We start from the raw sequence: 6,420 nt of genomic DNA, 5'->3' as shown, positions 1-6,420 counted from the left end.
GGATCTCCGGCGGCATTCCCCCAGCCCCGTCCCGCGACTCCCCATCCCTTCGGGTGCCCGCCCCGGCACACACCTCGGAAACTAGGTCGCACAGGAAGTTAGGGACCCCGAGTTGGGATCAGAAGGTAGGGAGAGATGGAGACTCGTGCGATGGTTGAAGGTCGCCTTCAGAAGGGCTCCAGCATTGTGTGTGGGGGGGGAATTATGGAGGGTGGAGTGTGCATGAAGCGGGAGCGCGAGGTCTTTTTACTCTTAGGGCTAGAACAAGGAAGGACAAGTTGGGGCCTGGTGTATACTTTAGTTGGGGCTGGAATCCTGCAGAGCATGCCTGAGAGTAGAAAGTGAATAGAAGGTATTAATATAGAAGGTATTAATATTAGCGCAGAACTATCAGGAAATTTATGTCATTACATACCGTTACATATCGTTACAACCGATGATCTGCAGGAATAGGCACTTTTGTTTTCAACCTTATGTATTTAAATCAATATCGATAGAGCTTTTATTTTTCTCCAAAGTATTTTCCGATTCCTAGTGATTGGTAAACAACCAGTGATTACAGCCGTTATCAATGAAGCAGCTGTTAACTCTTGCCTTCCTTAAGCCAAGTTTTGAGAACAGATACAATGTTGCCTCATTAAAAATCGTTAAGACTGTTCTTTTAGGGTCTTTCCTTTTCCTGGAAGACCAATGGGTGTGACCTGCTAGGCAGACAGCAGCCTTGCAGATGAATCACAGGTCTTTCATTCTTTCCTGTTAGTTCAGATAAGATAGCACCTGAAAGTGACAGCCTAAGAATAAGTTTGTTTGCCATAGAATCCTTCCATTTCTTCTGGAAGCTTTTTTTTTTTGTCCCCTTAGTTGTAGATAGGAAATTGGTTGGCCCTGAGCTAAAGATAAACTTAAAAAAGTGGTGGACAACACCTGGACGATGTTGCATTTAAGTCTAAGTCTAGATATAGTCGCAAGATTGAAATGCACATGTATTAAACAGCATAAAAAATGCTGTTTTTTATGAAATTCTAGTAGAGACTAATCCAGCATATCCTTGCTCACATTTAGATGCGCAGTGAAAATCTGTTACATGGAGTTTAAGGTGACTGTCATTGTTTTGCTAAAAAGCAGTATAATATACCAGAAAGTTTGGATTCCATCTTAGTTCTAATTCTACTCACTAGCTCTCTGACCAGTTCCTTAAATGTAAATTGAAGACAATTCCTGCTTCACAGAATGGGATTTGATCAGATGATGTATGTGAATGAGTACTGTACAGTGCTAAGCAGGCTTCCCCCTTTTGGGGAGATGACTTTGTGGAGTATGTTACACAGTGCCAGAACATTCTTCTGAATTCAAGTAACTGCCCTCTCTCGGACATCCTGAATCTCCACTCCTTTGACCCAGCAACAAGTGACCCCAAGGTTACCTGAACCTGGGGGGAAGCTGAGGCAGAATACAAACCAGCCCCCAAGAGGCTCCTCCCCTACAGCCGATCCTTCAGCTGTGCTCTGACCTGCCAGGATGGGAGGGGAAGCTGCTAGATTCACCGGACTGGGTAAGAGTTAGGGTACAGATTGCTGTGCTACCTGTTTGGATTCATGGCCACAGAACCACAGAATCTGGCATCAAATGGTCTAATTCTTAAAAGTCATTTGGAGTCCCTGATGAGGTAAGTGTGTCAGCAAATGGTACTGGACCCAAACCCCTGGGGTCCAAAGATGAGCTTTGGCCCTGGTGAAGAGGATGAAGTTTACAGGCCTTATCATTACATGACCTCTGGGCCTCTGAAATGGCGGTGTTATTTCTCCTGCAGGCCAATACAGATTTCCAGGGCAGTCCACTGGCTCTGAATGCCAGATTTAAAGCAGAAGTGCTTGTCACTTTGGACTTTATATGCCCTTTCCAGAGCCAGACAAGTAGACGTAATTTATTCTGTGCCTTCCTTCAGACTCCTAAGAGCTCTTCAAGCTCACCATGGTGGCACAAAATCTTAATTCCAGAGCTCCTCCACAGAAAAATCCTGGAAGAGAAAGTTGGGCTTTTCAATTTGGGAATAATGAGAGGACAAGTTCTCTGGGAAGGGGAAGGCTTCGTGTAGGAAGAGACATGGAAGGTTGGTTAGGATAGAGATGGGTATGGGAAGGCCATTCCAGGGCATAGGAAAGGTAAAGAATGTTTTCCGAATGCAACTGTGTGTGTCTAGGTCCCTTCTGAGGAAATGCCTCATTAGCACTTAGAAGCAGGAGGGAAGCTTGAGGAGTCCTTGTTCATTCCAGTGGAAGTACTGCCTCAGCCAAAGCGACCCTGTCAGCCTATGTGAGCCACTGCAAGTCTTTCTCTAGCTCTTAACTGTTAGGGCTCACAGGACAAAGTCTCCCTAAAGTACTTTAATCCTATCTACCACGCCAATCCCATGGAGGCCCTGTGCTCTTTTTCCCTACAAATAGAGCCATAGCTAGATTGGCTAAGATGCAAGTGGAATTTTTTTTTTTTTTTTTTAATTTTTCAGAGGGAGAGCGAGAGCGAGCACAGGCAGACAGAGTGGAAGGCAGAGTCAGAGGGAGAAGCAGACTCCCCGTGGAGCAAGGAGCCCGATGTGGGACTCGATTCCAGGACGCTGGGATCATGACCTGAGCCGAAGGCAGCTGCTTAACCAACTGAGCCACCCAGGCGTCCCAGATGCAAGTGGAATTGTAAGCAGACCCTATCCCCCCAAAGTAACTGAGATTTGGAAGACCAAGAAAGGCATTGGTGAAGGATGGATTAAGTGACCCTTCACCAGGAATTCCTCCTGCTGCAATTCAGTCAAACTTTTTCCTTGGCACCATACCTACAGTCTTCATCTCCATGCTCACCAGCTATGAGATAACCTGACCCACTAAGGAGACTTTGGTCTCTCTCCTAGATAAAATATTTTTGTAGGAAATGCTTTAACTTAAAGGATGGCATCACTGGCTCCACTGCAGTGCAGAGGGTTAGGGAGGATTCTGAAAGCTCTGTGAAAGGTTCTATACTCCAAAGAGAATGATGCCTCTTCAAATGAATTGGAGCTGACTTTTATTCCCACCCTCTGGGGAGGGGCGCTCTGGGGGAACTTATGTGACCCATGAGGCTTCCTCCCCAACACTCTCAAATTGGTGCCCAGAAGCTGAGACGTCTCCCAAACCTCCATGTCAGAATCCATCCTATGAGAAGCTGTTAAGTAACCCAGTTATGACTCAGCACCACTCATTCCTCCCTCTCCCCACTGGCCAGAATGAAAGGCAGAACCAAGCAGAAGGCTCCTCCCCTATGGATGGCCACATCCTCACCACAAACTGAGTCAGGACCACACCCTGCCTGTATGGAAAATTACCATGAGGAGGAAGAGGAAAGTTAAATTCCAGGGGTTTTCAGAGTTCTCAATCCAGAAATCATAGCCATCTACTCTCCACGTGGAACTAACTGAGGAAGATAGTTCTTTCCCTGGCCCTAGCCCTAATTCAGCATCTCCAGATCTAAATTAAATAAGGCTGCTTGAGCCCAGGACCATATGAAAGATAGGAGACCACTGTTAACCTCTGTGTGCAGTATTTGTACTGGCCTTGGCCTCTGTGAAGGATGATCCCTGGTTCAGACCTGGCTTTCACAGGCCCCACCTCCCCGGTAGGCAGGCCTGGGTCAGAGAAAGAGGCAATCCTCCCTCTACTCCTCCAGGCTGTGGGAGCATTCCTCCCCAGAAACTCAGGGCCCCACCCTGCAAGTCCCTGCAATGAAGGCATCACTGTTAGAGAAGTGCCACAGGCTTTAATTAGGTTTGTTTTATACCAAATAGGTTTTTAAATTTTCAGATATGATTATGTATTGCTTTCAAAATGCTTAGATTCAGAGTCCTGTTGCTTTTATGTGAAACACTATAAAATGGTGTATTTAAGGTCATTACGATTTTATTGGCATAAAAAAAACATGTATATCCTGCTTTTAAAAAAAAAAAGTGACACCCATGAGACTAGCTCAGATTTTTGAGTTTTTTCCTGGTCATATAAACTATCTGTGCATTACTTCTCATTCTATCATTTGCTAGTACTTGCTATAGCAGATCCCAGTGAAAAATTAGAAGAAATGCTTAAAACTGAGAAAAATCCAATTTCTGAAAATTAAGCAAAAATGTTGTTAAACCACTGGAGTGGCCAAGAACCTAGGCTGAGTTGCTGTGGGCACAGTTTGAGAAGCTCTGAGGAATTAAAACAATGGTTAAGAGTTCAGGTTCTAGAGTTGGGCAGCTCTGGTTAATAAAAGTCCAGCGCTGCCACTAACCAGCTATGCGACCTTAGACACATTATTTAAGATCTCTAAAGAAAACCTATCTTCCATTTTTGTTATCAGGATTAAATGAAAAAATGATTTGTGAAGTTTGAGACGTTATCTAGCCTAGAAACAGAACAACAGTTCTGGAGTCAGGTCTCCTGTTAATCACTAGCTATGGAATACGAGCAAATCACTTATACTCTGTACCTCTGTTTTCTTACCTACAAAATGGGAATGCCGGCCCCTCCTTCATAGGCTTGTGTGAATTATATTAGTGCATACATGTAAAGTGCTTACAACAATGCCAAGCACACAGTAAGCCAAAGTGTTAGCAAATTATTAAAGTATTCTAGCATAATGCCTGGCACCTACCTAGTAAGAACTAAAAAATGTTACCTATCTTTGATACTATACAGATGAGCTCCTCCTAGGAGACAGGAATTTCAGTCAGGGTGGGCTTCCTGATTGGGCCATTTACTTAGTGGAAGGGTATTTCTCTTAGACCTGAAAACAGAATGGACCAGAGAGCCTTGGAGACTTGTAGAATCAGAGTGTAACAGTCTTGATTAAGAACGGGTGAGGATAAGAAAAAGCTCCTAGGGGGTTGGGCCTTGAGAATGGTACTTCTGGGGGCACCTGGGTGGCTCAGTCTAAGTGTCTGCCTTTGACTAAGGTCATGATCTCAGGGTCAGGGTCCCTGCTCCACAGGAAGCCTGCTTCTCCCTCTCCCACTCCCCCTGCTTGTGTTCCCTCTCTTGCTCTCTCTCTCTGTCAAATAAATAAATAAAATCTTTTTAAAAAAGAAAGAAAGAAAGGTACTTCTACATAAGGCAGGTCAGGTAGGGTACTTAGGCAAACTTAGGCAAAGAAGTTTATCTCCAAAGTAGGGTGAAGGTAATGAAAGACAATAGGTGGTGTGGGGTGGACATTGTAAATCAATAAGCTGTAAGAGACTAAAAAGCCAATACTTGAAAAGCCAGTCTTGTTTAATGTTTTTTGTATCCTCTGTACTTATATTCCTATTTTTTTCATTAATCGTTCATAAAATATTTGGCAATGTCCAACCTGTCAGAGAACTTAGGGTTATGTGGGCACATGAAGCACAGCGTGAAAAGCCAACAGAAGGTTGGCGTGGGAATTTCAACAGGGAGACAGGCTTCACTGAAACAGTTAGGTCTCCTAGAAACAGCTGTCTTTCCTTGAATAGTCTGGATTTTGTTTGATTAAGGGAGGCTGCATTTCTGTAGATGGCAAATTAGAAACCAAGCCAACTCCTGACCTGTCAGCTATTTCCCCCTCACCTCCCTTTTCCTAAAGAAATAGTTGGGGGGCGCCTGGGTGGCTCAGTGGGTTAAGCCGCTGCCTTCGGCTCAGGTCATGATCTCAGGGTCCTGGGATCGAGTCCCGCATCGGGCTCTCTGCTCAGTGGGGAGCCTGCTTCCCTCTCTCTCTGCCTGCCTCTCTGACTACTTGTGATTTCTCTCTGTCAAATAAATAAATAAAATCTTTAAAAAAAAAAAAAAAAAGAAAGAAAGAAATAGTTGGGAGGGGTGCTTGGGTGGCTCAGTTGGTTAAGCAACTGCCATCAGCTCAGGTCATGATCCTGGAGTCCCAGGATGGAATTCCGTATCAGGTTCCCTGCTCAGCAGGGAGTCTGCTTCTCCCTCTGACCATCTCCCCTCTCATCCTTTCTCTCTCTCTCTCTCTCTCAAACAAATAAATAAAATATTTAAAAGAAAAAAAAAAATAGTTGGGAAGAAGAGAGTAGGGGCCCAAGCCCTGAGAGAACAAGGAAGAATGGCAAGGTTAAATGCAGAAAGCAGAGATCCTAAAGGTAGGAAATCTGAGTTGCTTTGGCCTCAATGGTCCTTGTAAATCTTGAGGAACAGGCATCAATGGTATTCTCTATCCTTCTGAGTTTGTGTCATCTGCACAACTGGAAAATTTCCCTTCTTTATCCAGCCAACTGAAAAAAATGTTGCCAGAACTGTAGGATGCTACACTAGATGGACTCAGCTTTGACTCCACCCAACATTAGTTCCAACCCTGAGGATATTCCACTCTCCCCACCCAACACCCCATTTGGGGGCTTGGGGCAGGTGCTGGGCCAAGGCTAGTCAGACCACAGTGATCATA

This window comes from Mustela erminea, chromosome 5 (assembly GCF_009829155.1).
Source record: "Mustela erminea isolate mMusErm1 chromosome 5, mMusErm1.Pri, whole genome shotgun sequence".
NCBI lineage: Eukaryota > Metazoa > Chordata > Mammalia > Carnivora > Mustelidae > Mustela > Mustela erminea.
Note: the sequence above shows the minus strand (reverse complement) of the source record.